The 17,335-nt window shown below is 36.2% G+C and overlaps 1 pseudogene; it reads left to right on the forward strand.

The window, feature by feature from the left end:
* LOC149161816 (uncharacterized) overlaps positions 1–17,335 on the forward strand; it is a 162,622-nt pseudogene that overhangs the window by 126,615 nt on the left and 18,672 nt on the right.

Genomic DNA, 17,335 nt, shown 5'->3' on the forward strand with positions numbered 1-17,335 from the left:
GGGCCTTCGAATTCTCCAGCGAAAATCGAAATGGAGATAATTATGAAGTTAGCTAGGAGTATGACTTCCTTGTGAATTAGAGTTGGAAGCCAAATGTAAATGTGGAATCAAAACTGGAACAACCGAAAGCACCTTCGGTGGGGGGGCTATGCTGCTTGGTCTTTCACTGTTGAAAGGAATGTTGTGGACTATGAACAACAACTAGCTCCGTGACACTAAAGAGGAAACCATTGGCACCCTCAAACCTTCTGTCGACACGTTTACCATCTTGTTGCACGTTTTCAACAAATGTATTTGTGACCCTTGCTATGATAATACAAGGTAGAATCAGTGGTATAAATTTTTCTCCATTAACGATGACCGCACACTCCAGACTACGAAGCAAATTATGTTGAGGATGCAAAGAGTAGCTGGAATTCGTCAATGTCTCCATACATGGCCACCATACATCTTCTCACGTAGATGATTTCACATAGTGCATACAACCACAATATATAATGTATACAAGTGGCTCAAATTCGAAGAAGTGCTTGGAATATTTCATGGTTCTCCAAGCTGAGATGCAAAAGCCCTTAATGTGTAGAACCAATCACCAGATTCTGCAAATAATATGGGTATACCTCCATGCGAATTGCTCTTTGGTGTCCTTTCTTTCGTCCTTCTCTCTAACCCGCTCTCGTTTTTTTTTTTCACAGACATACAATGGTTCAAAGAGCGTAATGCAACTATGGTGAATGGAGAAGCTCGAACGAAGAGGTTGTTAACTGAAGCAAATTCACAAGATCAACATAATACTAGTTCGCATGGAGAATGGAGGGTAATGTTTGAAAACAATAGTGACAAAACTCAGGACTGTGCAAGCTGGAGAAGGAGATATTATAGGAAACAACTAACCTGTGGATAGAAAAACGAGCGGTCAGGTGTTTCTAATTGACATGGATGGCAAGACTGGATGGTGCGTCAAGTGCGTAGAGAGCGTTATGTCTTAAATACACCACACTTAAGGACTCTGTGAAGAAACGATCATATTAGAAAGGTAACACGCATAATAGCAGAGTGCTTAATACATGCAAGACCGCAAAACAAGTTGACAATGTATGGCAACAATTCCGATGAACAGAGCCCAAAACTAACACATAGAGAAAGGCCACACACATAGTGGCTCACACTTGAGCAGGGCAGAAATTTGCCTGCTCTGATACCATGTTAAACAACACAAATGGAATGGACCATTTGTGAAAGATAATCACAAATTTCATTTTATTAACCAGATTTACATATTTATACATTTCCTTGTGACCCTTGGTCTTCATATACCAAGTGGGTCTCTTGGACTTCGGTGATTATTCACATTCCACACCAACCCTTAGCACATTAGGTGTCCAACAAAATTTATATTGTCAGATAGCCCTTGATGAGTAGATAACGATGGTGGCCTCATAAAAGAGGTTTGAGATCGTTTAAGGAAGAGGATTTCTATATTTCCATTTCTTAAGGTACCCTAAAGGTTTGAGTCTGGAATAGAGAAATGAGTACTTAGTTAAGTAATATTGAATCAAGATCTGCTCTCCTCATCGGGCGACTGATTGGTTGGCACAATGGGATGTTATCCCCTCCATGTAGTTTCAAATCCCACAGGGAAAATATTTGGCCCATTGTGATAAGGCCCAAAGAGTAGGCAACCCCACCCTCATGAAGTCTTGGCTCTTTCTAAGTCATAAATTCTTGATATATTTGGCTATGGGCTGTTCGGTATACTCTTTGTGTTATAGTGGCCTTATTTCCATTACCTCCTCTTTGTTTGCATGTGCAAGGGTATAATGTGAATTTTAATATGTAGTCAAGTGTGTATAAGGTTCAAATGTCATGGGTGGTGCCAATGTGATATATTCCCCCCTTTTTTAAATTATTTTTCCTTCCTTCAAATTGAGTCTTAAATTGGCTTGTTCATTCACTTGGCATTTATGTTGTTGCAAGACTTGGGAAAAATCTATGGACCCAATTTCCTTTAACAATGATTTTGTTTTGATGATGACGCAAGACAATTTTGTATTATGCTGTACAATTTTTAATGGATATGACCAATGAGTATTGATGAATCTCTTACCATGATTGTGTTTTTATTCCCTTCTCTTTTAGCAAGGTTAGTCCTTCAAAGAACAATAGGGTGTCTGCCACATTATTTGATTTGATACCTAGATCCCATGCATAGGTAAGTTCTTGTATTTCTCTAGGATCTAGGATGATCCCCCTTGTGCTTGGAAAACCTAGGTTTCCTTGAGATGCTTTGTTGGAGAACATATCATGTTTCCTTTTGTTAATTTTCCATTAATGAAATTTGTTTCTTGTCAGTTGGATTTGTCAAATATTGCTTTGTTTTGGTCTTCTGATTTGAGATTTAGGTAGAACTGGTTCCAGTCATATGAGTCCCTTTAACGAGCTGCATTCTTCCCTTTAACGAGCTGCATTCTTCTTCTTCATATAGGCTGACAATGAAGACAAGAATACCCTTTGCTTGGAGCATCTTGAAGAGGAGTTCTCTCACTTGGATTGACACTCCTCTTGGAGATGTGACCTCTTGTCTAATCTTTATTTAAAATTTTACAGTAAAAGGGTTATCTCCTAGTTCATAGACCTCAATACTTAAAAGTAGAAATTTTTCAATACTAAAGGGGAGAGAACAATTTCTATTATTCTTAGATAAACTCTTCTCCAAGCGACGCTTTACTATAACAATTGAGGGTAGTTTTGTACAAACTGTATTTCTTGGTTTATTTGTACTTCCATTGTTTCTGTGCTCATCTGGACTTTGACCATTACTAGCTCATGGCTATTTATTACTAAAAGGAAATTATATATGTGTGTGTGTGTGTGTGTGTGTGTGTGTGTGTGTGTGTGTGTGTGTGTTTTAAAACTCTGACTCGGGTTTGGAACTGGCCGAGGGTCGGCTCTGACTCCAACTTCGACTCAGTATTAGCTCGGCCAATTTGATTTCAATGACTCGGTCGTTGTAAAAAAAACATTAAATTTTTATATTTTATTTTATTTTTATGAAAAAACATAATTTTAAAGATTTTCATACATGTTTCCAAATGCAAAGCATTAGAATATAGAGAGAAGACAACATATGATCGAAGTAGGCTCATGAATATATCCATTATATCAAAATGGCACTTAGTGCACTGTCCAATACATACATGATATAAAACTTAAAACAAAAAAACATAACCAAGGAGGCTCTAAATGGCCTCTACAACAAAAGTAAACTGTAAAACATCACTAGTCACCAGTACTACTGGCTACTGCTAGAGAAGCGACAACATCATCTGGCTCAGAATCTGAATCAGAGTCAGACAGGGAAACCCATGGCTTCTCCTCCTCCTCATCACCATCTCCAACTGCAACTATAGAAGTAGTAGCACTAGCAGGCACAACAATTGCATGCTAAGATAGACGAGATACGCGCTTTCGTCATGGCTGAGTAGAGGAAGTACCTGCAACTAGAGGACTTGGGGTTGGTCTTGGTACAATTGGATCTGCATTCAATTGAACATTATGTTCAACTAATGCCTCCGCCTGTAAATTCAAATCAATACCAATATCCTCATCAAAATCAAACTCTGTTGGATGACTCTCCACTACCCAATCTGATGTTGGATCAATATCTTCCAACACAATGGGATCTGTATCAGGTATTTTGTTCAACAATTGGTTGTGTCTTAGCCGGAGGTTGTATTGGACATAGACTAGATCATTTAATTTTTTTTGTTCCAAATGGTTTCTCTTCTTCGTGTGAATTCTCTCAAAGACAAACCAATTGTGCTCACATCTAGTGGCACTGCAAGTTTGACTCAAAATATGGATTGCAAACTTCTGCAATTGAGGACAATGGCTACCAAATGCCTCCCACCATTGTGCTACAAAAAACATAGTTGTGTAATGAGTTAGCTCAAAAAATTATATCCAACTTTCAAATTATAAACAATTTAACAATAAGGATTTGAAAATTGAAATTGTTTGTTTACCTGGCTCAACTACTTCCCTTACAATCCTTGCTAGGTTCTTGCCAAATGTACTTGTGGCTCTGTTGAAGCAAGTGATATGTTGGTGTATCTCTAGCTGATCACTCTCCTTAGGGACCACGCGGTCAATGCAGTCAATCAATCCATCTCTAACCTCCCCAGTCAAAGCTTCTACCTCCAGAGATTTATAATGATACATTGGGTTTAGAAAAAACTCAGCTGCATGTATAGGGCAATGGAGTTGATTGTTCCATCTTTGATCAATGATTTCCCAAATGGGCCCATACTTAGCTCTATCCTTGTATATTGCATTTATTTTATCTTGCTTGATCCATAGCCTCATAAATGAAGCCCATAGCCAATCTTTCCCCATCCACCAATCGCAACACCTTAACCAGTGGCTCAACAACCTTCACAATCTTTCCTGCCCTTTTCCAAAATATTTCTTTATTAACTTTCTTTCTCACATCTTTGCCATCCTGTTTGCGAGACCATTGGCATTCATTCCATTCATCACTGGAAAACACCCTTTGCAAGTTTCCATGTTGGGAAAGCATAGATTGCAATGTGAAAAAATGAGTTGCAAATCTAGTGACGGCAGGCCTAATAATATCCCTGCCCCATGAGTGTTTCCTCATCAAACTCAAAATCCATGAGTGATTGTAAATATATTTTGTTATGCTCTTGGCATGCTCTACAGTGTTCTTGAGCCAATCTATTTTTCCAATATCTTCAAGCATGAGGTCTATGCAATGTGCAACACATGGGGTCCAAAATATGGTTTTGTGTTTTTCCTCTAACATTTTACTAGCAAGAACATAGTTAGAGGCATTATCTGTGATGTTTCAAACGACATTAGCCACCAATACCTCTTCAACAACCTCATCCAAAAGCTAAAACAACAAGTGTGCATCTTTCACCATATTAGATGCATCAACTGATTTTAGAAACATGGTTCCTATGGGCAAAAGATAAGAAAATTTATGATGGTACGATTCCTTTGATCAGTCCATCCATCTGACATGATGGTACATCTGGTTTCTTCCCAAGAACTTTTGAAATTGTTCAAATATTCATCAATGGAGGAAACTTCTTTTTGCAAAAGAGATCCCCTTAACTCATGCATAGTAGGGCCTTTGAAGCCCTTTCCAGCAACAAATATGGCATCAAACATAGGTTCATAATATGGTGAACGAGAAGCATTGAAGGGGATATCAGCATCATACCACCATCTAGTTATGTAATCACAGGCAGTCTCTCTCAATTCTTTCTTCCAATGGTCATCTAAAGTGGGCTGCATTTGACCTCTATTAGCTTGAGGACCATGTGCACTATCAGAGGGAGAGGAGGGTGTGAAATAACTTTTGATATCACCCTTCTTTTTCATTTTACCCTTACCCTTTTCTTGAATAGACTCCAAAGAGGGAGGAACATAGCGAAAGGGGTTGGATGCATCAGTGCAAGGGATAGATGAAGAGCCCTCATAATCAAAATTGGGGTTGACAGCCATCATTTGTTTTATACTCCTCTTCCTCCCAATTTCAGCCTCTATTTCTTTTTGCCTAGCTTTTTCTTGCTCAAACTTCTCAAAGTTATCTAGCAACTCCTTCCTAATCTCCCCAATTTGTGCTAATGGTGCTTCACATGGAGTAATTTGGCCTCTAACACCGACCAAGTGTTGTTTCAGCCGATGAATGCCCCCTCCACCCCACTTAATTTTTCTATGATAAAATTTGCAATGCATTTGATTATCAATTAGTTCAACATATGCCCAAGCAACATATTTCATTCTAGGAGCCATTTTTCTAATATTTGGACTTCTAAATGAAAGGAAAAAAATGAAAATGAAAAAAAAAATGCTTCAATGTTCATTTCTTTTACAAAAATTACTCTTTTCAATATCTAGATTTGCACAAAAAAAACAAGCAAAAACAGATTTTAGAAGTGAAAAAAAATACCCCTAGGCACAAACCACCTCCTCAATGCTGCTTCAACAAATCAACTCCTAAATGCTACTCCAATGGCTGCCCAAGAAGCTCCTCACTGTTGCTCCAATGATTGCCCAAGAATCCTCACTGTTGCTCCAAAAACAAACTCCACAACTCTTCACAAACTCCTCACAAATTCTCACACAAATGCAATGAGATCGCTGCGAGGAAATGTGAGGGGGTTGGGTAGCTTTTACAGGCTTGTGAGAGGTAAATGGCCTTAAAGATAACCTAAAACCAAATTAGAATTATGTTTAGGGTCCGTTTTCCCCTCCAAAAGATATTGCTGGGTGTCATTGGGTGTCGTTGGCCGGTTCGGCTGGTTTAACTTGGGCTCAGCTGAGCCGGCTGGTTTGTTACTGAATAGGCCAAGTCGGTGACCGGCTCGGCCGGTTCGGTAGCAAACCAGCCACCGGACCAGTTTTTCTGTTGAGTCGGACTAGCCAGGGGTATGGCTTGGTCAGCTTCAGCCAAATCTGAGCCAACTAGGTCATTTTTTAAAACACTGATTGATATATATATATATATAGACTGTTGCCAAAATATTTTCAAGCCATACAATTTTCTGCTATACCAATCACTATAGCAACTGCTATCGCTGCATCGAACTTTTCCCTCCAGACTCTCCACCTATTGGCCTAGAATTTGTTTGTTGCCATACAACATGCACCATAGCCTCTGTACAGTATGTGCATTCGTACCATCACCCTTGTAACTTCCTGTCATACATTATTGCTGCTGTCATACCAAACCGCTAATCTCTTTTGCCACCTGCAGCCACCGCACTCCATTGAGCCTCATATAGCTGTACGACTATCATTGTACCTACTATCGCTTTCACTACCGCCTTACTTGTAGCCACCTATGTTGTTGAATAGCCATACGATTCCACTTTACAAACTGTACCTATCAGCAAACTTATTCGGTTGCAAATTTGCCACTAATTTTCCATTCATCGTACCAATTGTTACTGAACACCATTGATTTTTTTTTTTTTTTGTACACCACATTGTGATAGTCGGTACACAATCTGTACCATCAGTACTATATTCTCCCACATTATTTTTCGTACTGTCACGTCATTTCATTAGAAACTTTTAGCTTTTAGAAAAGGTTCTAAACCAAGAGTTCAAATGAATTATTAGTAAAATTCAAAAAATGAATTATTAGTAAAAGTCAAAAAGGATTTAAGAAAAAAATATTTTTGAAATTTGCGAATTATGATAGTAAAGTATTTTTTCATTTGAGAAAAATAATAATAATTATAATATTATTATTATCTTGACAAAGTTATATATATATATATAGAGTGTAATTATTAAAAAAATAGTTATAAGTGGTGGAACCAAGAGAAGCGAAGAAAGAGCTTAAATTCAATACATGTATAAAAAATAGATACTTTGAAAATGAATGAAAGAAGATTCTCCTATAATAGTTGTCCAACTATATGTTGGGGATTGTTCACCTTAAAAGGGAGTATTCAAGGAAAAAAAGTTTTATATCATTATGAATGCGAATGAGAAGGAAAATTACATTAATATTGATTTGACAAATTAATTATCAATTTCAGAGTCATATAGATGAAGGAAAATATTTTTTTCAAGAAAAAATAGAAAATTAAATATTTGCAATTGACAATTGATGATTATGAATGCATATCTCAATTTAGTGTTATGACTATTATATAAAAGAAATCAACATAATTCTCAGTTTGCCATGGTTTGGAAAATTGGGTTCCATCATATTAAATGTGGAGAAAAAGCTTTTGGCTTTCCCTTTTAAGAAGTAGAAGGTGACACTTGATCAAAAGACCTCAATTATAAAAGGTGATTATTCATGAAATAAGTGAATATCAAAGATGCAAAATTTTTTTAAGAAATTTGTTTTTTAAGAAATCACAATAAAGACTACCTGCACAATTCAAGGAGACAAAGGTTACATAGCAATATAATAAAAAATGGAACAAGAAAAGGAAGATCTCGTGAAAAAACTCAATGAATGCATATCAAAACAAGATGAAAAAATTTCTCATTTGAAGAGCCTTAATCAAAAGTTGCTGGAAGAAATTAGAATATTAAAAAATAAATTCGATGAATTAGAAGATAAGGAACTTTCACGTCTCCAACATCATAATCAAAATCTACTTACACAAATTAAGAAACTTAAATTAGAAGAGTTTATCACCTTTTTCTTTATGCAATGCTAAAATACCTTAAACAGTTACAGTGACAAGAGGATACATATGGCCTTGGAATCAATTAAGTTTCAATCTTATTAAAACGAGTCCTTGACGTGGTTGATTCGAGATCAAAATGTTGGAAACCATCACTTCAACTTTGAACTTGAATGATTAATTGGTTTAATATTATTTAGCAGTTAAGTCAGTACAAAGTAGTTGAGAATTAGCTTAATTAAATATATAATTAGGCTGATATCAGTGAGCAAACTTTTATTTGATTAGTGCTATCATAAAGTTAGTTGTAGAGATCAGGCTAAAGGGTATTAGAAGCCTTTATTGTAAAAACATTTAGGTTCTTTGGGGCATTTTTGAAATGCATTTTGGCCTTTTGGAAGTGAGTTCCATTGTAAATATGGACAACATCGTCGTATATATATTTATGGGACATCTTATAACAGTTTTGTTGTAGTGCATTTCATCGTGATATGCAAGACCAGATTGAGCATGACATGTTTTGATTCTTGGGTTTACACCTTAAAGTAGATGGCTTGCCTTCTACTAGGATCTTTGTGTACTTACATGGTCTAATAACGTCATGAATGTTGGGTGTATTGGTCCACCTTGTTGGTCACAACATGTTTACCACGCATGCATTGCAATAAATCCAATTTAGCAGGGCACAATTTAACTTTTAAGCATAATTTAGAAGGGACTGTATTACCCAGTGTTGTTAAAATCGCGATAATATTGCTTTATCGCAATTTTTTACCAAATCTGATATTATGCGAGTAATTTTTTCGAAAAAAATCGTGATTTTTTCCCAATTTATCGCCGAGGGCCAGGGCAGTGCGGTTTTATAAGGGATGCTAAATGTTCGAAATGCAATTTTTTTTGAAAGAAACAAATAATTTTCGAGTGGGGCAGCTTAATGATATTCTATTCATGGTAATGTTAAATTCTTAAAGTAAAAGGATAGAATGATCTTTTTCCTTAAATTTTTAACATTACCATGAAATGACTCAGGATGTTTGAGAGCGGTTCCGGCCTCATTGGATTTCATATGGAGAAAGTAGAATTTTAGATTTCATTCAAAATTCAGCAGACTTATCAGTTTTTTAGGATTTCAGGATTGGGAGATTGTAATATTTCCAGGTGACACCACCTGCCCGGGCCACCCCTGCCACCAGTATGGTCTACCTCCTATAGCTCCTACTTCTATTTCTTCAGCTTTTAGAGCACAACAGATTCCATTGCCAACTCCACCAGCACCAACATCTACATCTAGAGGGAAAGGGAAAGCTGTGGCATTTTCTCGCAAGAGGGGAAGAGGAGATCAATAGGATTAGACTTTAGTTATTTTCTTCATTTTATTGTATATGACATTATGACATGATGAGATACATTATTATATTTTTTGTTGATATTTTGAGGCTGAGTTGGGACTCAGGAGTCAGGACTTACTATTTAGGACATGATTCAATGTTATGTGTGATTTTAGCACTAGAAATGATATTAAACATCTTATATATTAGTTCTTTTATCATATTTATGTGTCAATGTATTTATATTATGTTGTAGATGGTTTATATATTTAAAAAATAGAAAAAAAATAAAAAAAAATGAATATTTTTGTACCAAACGATTTTTTCCCGATTATTTCCTAATAATTACGTTTTTTTCTGATTTTTTCCTTGCGCCGATATTATCCCGATAACGATTAATGCAACATTGGTATTACCTCATAGTCAATTAAGGTTAGCTTGCCCACCTGGCAATGTTTTCTTGCTATTATGATGCTGTCAAAATCCATTATCCATTGGTTATTCATGATATGGAAGGTCTATTACTATTTCCTACTGAACCATTTGTGGTATATCGGATATCCCATAGATAAGATAATTGCAGTTGGAAGGGGTTCCGAGAAAGTTAAGACAACAATAATATGGAAAAATCGACTATGCGAACTTGTAGTGCTAAGTGAAATAATTGGGATGATGTAGATCATTGTTTATTGATTGCATTGGAATCAATTTGATAAATTGGAGATTTTCTCATCTATGGTTTATCCGTTCATGTGTTTTCTGTATTTTTTTTCTTCAGTTTCCTTCTTTTGTATCATTCAATTATTGGCTTTATTATTGTTGCTAGTTATACTGTTGGAATAACTGGAATGGTGTATGCCCCTGCTGTATTGCAAATTGCCGTTTACTTGTCTATGTACCATTAAGTCATTTCCATGGTGACATAAGGTAATAAGAACGATTTATCTTGTCATAACAACACCAACTTTGTTTTTAATTTAAGTAAATAATAATCAGGAATGTTCAAAGTATATTTTTGGGGTCTTCCAGATTTTTGTGGTCTATGCCCAAATTTTCCTTTTCAATTCATAAAAGCATCTGCTCTTGACAGGACTAGATAAGGTTTCTGACATTCTATTTTTTGTCTTCCCTTGGAGAAGCTTGTATGATGAATCAGGAAGTATGAAATGGAAATATTGAAAAAATACTAATACATTTCGATTATGATGCATTTGTTGATTTCTTTGGCAGATCACTCTCATTTTGAGATGCTTATTGATCGATTAAAGATCTCATCTGCACCTGTGGAGCATGATAATAATGACCAGAGTAAATTTGAATCCATCGGTTTGGACAATGTGCCAATAGAGGTAACATGAAATTGATGTGTAATGTGTCTCGCAACTAATTTTACTTGCATTAGGTGTAAATGCTTCAAACCAATTTTTGAATGGACATAAATTATGATGTATGCATCAACATTTGTGATCGTTATCTTTGTATGGCATGCTTGATGTTATATTGTCATGTGAAGTTTTTCCTATTGGTTGTTCTGTTCCACTAGTTTGCTTGCAATAATGTGCTAACTGTTGGAAAATGTAAGTAGTTTAGGCCTTCATAATTGTCAATGTACTCAAGTCATTATGTATATCTTATGTTACAAGAAAAAGAAAGAAAAATATTATTATAAGCATGGGTTTCATGCTCCATTTTAATGATCATCTAGGTTAAACATGTTCTTCATGCTTATAGAGTTTGTCATGTCAAAAGAATATTTTTCTTGTGTCAAGAGAGTCCTTGTCATTTGTAGAAGACCCCATTGGGCAAGTTTTAACATGTAAAATATATCAATTTTGAAGAAAGTACTATATTCCTCCAAGCACAAGTTGGTCCTAGTCAAGGACACATAGGCCTAGAGAGGGCTAATTTGACCCCATGAAGAAGATATATATAGAGACATCTTCGACTTCATCTAAAACACCAACCAACAAGTTTGGTCTGCAATAGAAACAAGAAGAAAAAGAGAGCGAAGGACAAGAGTCAAGGAGAAAACTCTAGCAAAGGAGAAAAGAAGAAGTTTTGATATTTTTTGGTCACATGTGTGAGAATATTAGGGATTCTGATCTGCTGTAGGAGGCTGAAAATCTGAAGTCATTGCAGATTCAAAGTATTGAGATTGCATGCCGAAATTTGAGTTTGGATGCAGACTTGAAGTTGGTTAACCTTTGTTGACTAGAGTGGACTTTTGACCTCTTGGAAGGGTTTCTTTGGAGGGCTGACTTGGTGCTTGTTGGAGGAATTGGTCTAGGGTTTTGGGTCTTGGTTTTCTCATTTGATGCAGATTCTATAAGAAGAGAAGAGATTTTCTATGTTTTCCCCTTGGAGGGGTTTTGCCCTGTGCTTGGAGCCTAATTTCTGTTTCCATTGTCTTTACTGTTTTTGTTCTTGGTAATTGTTTGATGAGAAGATCTAATAAAGAAACATAAGAAGATAAAGTAAAGTTCACAAGCAATTATTAAGGTTAAGGAGAAATTGTATTAATAGATGTCGTATTGCATTCTCCAACATGGTATCAGAGCTAAGGTGAAAAAGAGAAGGCATCTATAAGATCATTTTAAAGGATTTGCAAGAGAAATCATTTGCAAGAGGATACAAGGAAAGAAAAAGATCTATTGACCTAGAGGGAAGAGTACTACCTGATCATCAAGCTTCCATTGAAGGAAGGAAGGACAAGTCTTTGTTGAAGATTCTCTAGTGCATCATCTTGAAGAAGAGGAAGCATCAAGGAATCTTGGTATCATCTCTCACTCTTTGAAGTTGTTTGAAGACACCATTGTTGAAAGAATCCTATAAATCATCATGCTAGGGAAATTTTGAAATCTTTTTGAAGGTCTTGAAAACATCAAGATAGTTGGAGACATCATCAAAAGGGAAGGACTCTTGGTTGACGAGTAAGTGTTATATTATTTTCTCTGTCTCAATCTACAAATCATATGTCTACATTTTGCAAGGAGAGCAACAAGCTTGTTGTATCAACAAACTTTGTAGCATGGAAGAAGAGGGTTGACTTGGCACTCACAAAAAATGAAGTCATGGAATATGTCCTTGGTGAAGTAGCTGTACCTGACAAAGAGAAGAATCAAGAGTTATCAAAGTCCAAGAAGGGATAAGGAAGGGCATACAAGATCATTGTAGAATCCATTAAAGATCATCTTGTTCCCTCTATTGCTGATTTGAAGTCATCTAAGGCTATGTATGATAAGCTGGTAAAATTGTGCTTTATAACTACACTAGGCAAAAGATATTGTTGAGGAATCAACTATATATAATAAGGAAGTCAAAGGATGAAGACATGGCCACTTACCTTATGAAGATCTCACAAATAAGGGACCAGTTGCAAGGGCTTGGGTGTTGAGAAATGTAACTAGTTTCAGTCTTCATAATCATTGTACTCATTTCAATATGTATCCTATGTAACAAACAAGAAAATAAGAAAGACAAATTATTATTATTAAAGCATCGGTTTCATGCTCATTATTGATGGTCTTCTAGGTAAAAGCATGCTCTTCGTGCTTCAAGGGTTTGTTAGGTCTTAGGATTTATTGTCATGAGACAATGGAGTCAACATCATGTTTATAAGATCCTTCCGGGCAATTTGTAATTGTAAAAAGAATTATTTTTGAGTCTATAAAGTCTTGGAACCTCCAAGAGTACAAGTCGACCTAAAAGAGAGAATTCGACCCCTTGAGAAGGCTATATAACGAGCAAGTCGACTTCATTTGGTGACACACTTACTCACAAGTTCAATCTACAAGAAAGAGTTCTATCGGTAGTTGGGAAAGGCAGAAGGATGAGAGTGAAAGTTTGGAAGAAGCTGGAAGGAAAAAAATTCTTGTTTTTGGGCTCTATCTCTCTCACACGTGCGAAATTCTAGGGTTTTTAGGTTGCAGAAATAGGATCAAGTTGTAGGAGCGAGTGGCATTAGGACGAAGTGCAACATCTTGTAGCTGGGAAGAAGGAAACTATGTCTAGACCTCACTGACTTTAGGAAGAGCTGTCTTGCTCTTGGAAGGTCCCAAAAGGAGGTTGAGTTAGGGTTTCTTTATGAGCTACAAGGCCGAAATTGCAGATTGAGTAGCGATATTGTAGCTGGCATAACGAAGTTGCAGTGTGTAGCAGTTTTGGTGCATATTCAAGGAGGACTTGAAGAAGGGTCAACTTGGTACTGGGAGAAGGACTTGGTCTAGGGATTAGGTCTTTGTATCTCATTTGAAGCAAATTCTAAGAAGAGAAGAGTTTCTGGGTTTTCCCCTTGGAGGGGTTTTGCCTTGGCTAAGAGCCTATATTTGTGTCCTCTTTTTGTTACTGTTATTGTTCTTGATATTGTTTGATGAAAGATCTAACTAAAGAAGATAACTAAAGATTCACAAGCACTATCAAGGTTAAGGAAAATAAGATATAATAGCTACCGCTTTACATTTTCTAACATTGGGGACACTATTTTGGACTCTGAAATGATCGTTTGTGTATTGAATGCTTTACCACCTGATTGGAGCAGTTTTGCAACTAGCATCTACTCTAAGAAGGATACTACACCATTTGATGAGTTATGGGCTCAATGTATCTTTGAAGAAAATCTAGGATCAAGGAAAAGGATGACACCGAATCGAATGAAAGTCTCAAGCCTTTATTGCAAGGACCAAGAAGTTGAAGAAAGGGAAGTTTGGAAAATCTATGAAAAATCTAGATATGTCCAAGATTCAATGCTATGGATGCAATGAGTATGGACACTTTAAGAGGGATTGTGCAAACAAGAAAAGAAAGGAAAGAAGTGAAGCTCACATAGCTTAAGAGAAGGGAGAACTTGAGAAGAATTTGAAAGGAGAAGATCCCAAGGAAGCTCCATCCTTGTCAGGTTCTTTATGAAATTTGTCTTTCTTTTATTAAGTAGTAAGTATAGTGGTATGCATTGTTGCATTCTCTAAAAGAAGTCTTGATTTTTGTAAAAGCATGGCATCATCAATAAAAGCATATGATAGTAGAGAAATTAGAATCTACTTGATTAATTGATTTGGGAAAGATCATCTAGTTTAAAAGGAATGAGAAGATAGGAACCATATTGCATATAATTGTTCATCATTTCCTAACATCATGTTAGAGGTAGTTATTTTGCAAAAAGGGATCATCAAGATCCTATAAGAACCATCATTTTTGGAAGGTTCTTGGAAATAACATTATGACATGACTAGTATATATTCCATCTAGTATGGAAACAATACTTTTGAAGGATGAAGGAATGCAGATGGTCAAGTTGCAGTGTGAAGGGCATAATGAAAGTATTTCTACTTCTGGGAAAAGAAATCTATAAGAAGAAAGCCCGTTCAAGAAAGGATGACTAGATGATTATATGTAAGCAAAGATATGTATATTTTAAGTAAATCTTCTCTAGGGTAAGGTTCATATCTACAAGAATCTTGTAAAAAGAGTTGAATATCAAAGTGTGCTCGGTAAGTCTTCCATATGGCTGCATAATGCTTGAAAGAAGAAATTTGACATGCTTTGGAATGGATGGAGATCAATACTCTCTCACAAGATTGCATGACATAAAAATGACAAAATTGATCAACATCAAGTATAATCTTCAGAAGAAAGAAAGGGAGTCAACAATGACAACTCATTGGGAGATATTGTAGCTTGGTAATCAAGTTCGATCCATGGGCACTCTAATTAAAATGAATACATGGAGAAGGATACTTGTACTATATGGAGATGGATCATGCGAAAGGATGTTGATCTCAAAGAACTCAAGTAAGCTGATGCTTTCATGAGAAGGCCATCATGATAAGGTAAGTCTAATATTAATATTTTGATATTGGTTATCTGGTTAACATATTGTTTTGCTACCTGGAAGGATATTGTAGGAATACATGATGACAATTGAGGAAAGTTCAATTGTTGGTGTTGAACTCAATTCAAAGAACATATGGATTGAGTATATGGTTTTGGCAATTATGTAGTCAAGATGTTTACATCATCATCTTGGGATTGAAAGGTAGCAGTGTAAGATGATAACCTGATCACTTTCATGTTTAAAGGGAGCAATGATGCACTCAATATAGTGCCTTCATTGATGATGAAAGGAAAGTGATATGTAAGATTGATGGTCTGAACCCTGTCAGAAGATTAAAGGAAGAAGATGGATCCAAAACATGCAGAAAGTAAGAAAGATCAATATGATGAGATACAAAGGAAAGGAGACATGCAACTATCTCCATGAAGAACTGGTAGTTGATACACTTATGGAAACAAGCTAGAGAGCTTGATGTTATGACTTCCTAATAAAGTCTCCTTATTATTTGTGAAGGAGCGAGGATCTATTCCCTAAATCAAGTGGGAATAGGGATCTCCTCTCTAGTTGAGAGGGAGTGATGATAAAAATAACATTTGTATTCTCTTCTTCATATGTCATGCACTAGGCCATGACTAACAACCATACGCTAAGTGAAGGCCATGGAGAGAGAATGGTGGATGGAGGATTGGATAAGCATCTATGATTTCCTTGAGGATAGAAAATCTAAGATAGGAAGTGGACTGACACTCTTTGAGGATTGGATATGTATCCAAGATAAGAGTGGTCGAAGAGGACTAATATTCTTTGAGGATTGGGAATCCAAGATAAGAATAACCCTAAAAGAACATACAAAGTGAACATTCAAATGGGGTATGTACCTTGTAGAGCTATATGGTATCTCATGTAAAGCCTCCTAGCATTATGATCTTGGATAAGAAAGAGCTTGTCAAAGTCAAGGCCTTACAACGTTGACACTGATGGTCATGATGTTTGATGCTTAAAGATGGCTTACCAATTTGACTCTTCTTATGAGAACTCTTCAGTTTGAGAATAACCTTGTACTAGGAGTACAATTATGAATACCTCCCTTGTTAAGAGGAAGTGTTGGAAAATGTAACTAGTTTTGGTCTTCTTAATTGTCAATGTACTCAAGTCATTATATATATTTTATGTTACAAGAAAAAGAAGAAAGAAAAATATTATTTTAAGCATGGGTTTCATGCCCCATTTTAATGATCATTTAGGTCAAGCATGTTCTTCATGCTTTTAGGGTTTGTCATGTAAAAATAATATTTTTCTTGTGTCAAGAGAGTCCTTGTCATTTGTATAAGACCCCATTGGGCAAGTTGTAACATTTAAAAGATATCAATTTTGAGTCTAGAAAGTCCTATATCCCTCCAAGCACAAGTCGGCCTTATTCAAGGACAAATCAACCTAGAGACGATTAATTCGACCCCATGAAGAAGGTATATATAGAGACATCTTCGACTTCATTTGAGACACCAACCAACAAGTTTGATCTGCAATAGAAACATGAAGAAAAAGAGAGCGAAGGATAAGAGTCAAGGAGAAAACCCTAGCAAAGGAGAAAAGACAAAATTTTAATATTTTCTGGTCACACATGCGAGAATAATAGGGTTTTTGATCTGCTATTGGAGGCCAAAAACTTGAAGTCACTGCAGGTTCGAAGTATTGAGATTGCAGGCCGTAATATGAGTTTGGAAGTAGACTTGAAGAACGCTGACCTCTTGGAAGGGTTTCTTTGGAGGGCTGACTTGGTGCTTGGAGGAGGACTTGGTCTAGGGTTATGGGTCTTGGTTTTCTCATTTGAAGTAGATTCTATAAGAAGAGGAGATTTTTTGGGTTTTCCCTCTGGAGGGGTTTTGCCCTGGCTTGGAGCCTAATCTCTGTGTCCATTGTCTTTACTGTTTTTGTTCTTAATAATTGTTTGATGAGAAGATCTAATAAAGAAACATAAGAATATAAATTTCACA

This window comes from Pinus tabuliformis, chromosome 5_2, assembly GCF_031772625.1.
Source record: "Pinus tabuliformis cultivar Carrire ecotype Pingquan chromosome 5_2, CPIR1, whole genome shotgun sequence".
In the NCBI taxonomy this organism is placed as follows: Eukaryota; Viridiplantae; Streptophyta; class Pinopsida; order Pinales; family Pinaceae; genus Pinus; species Pinus tabuliformis.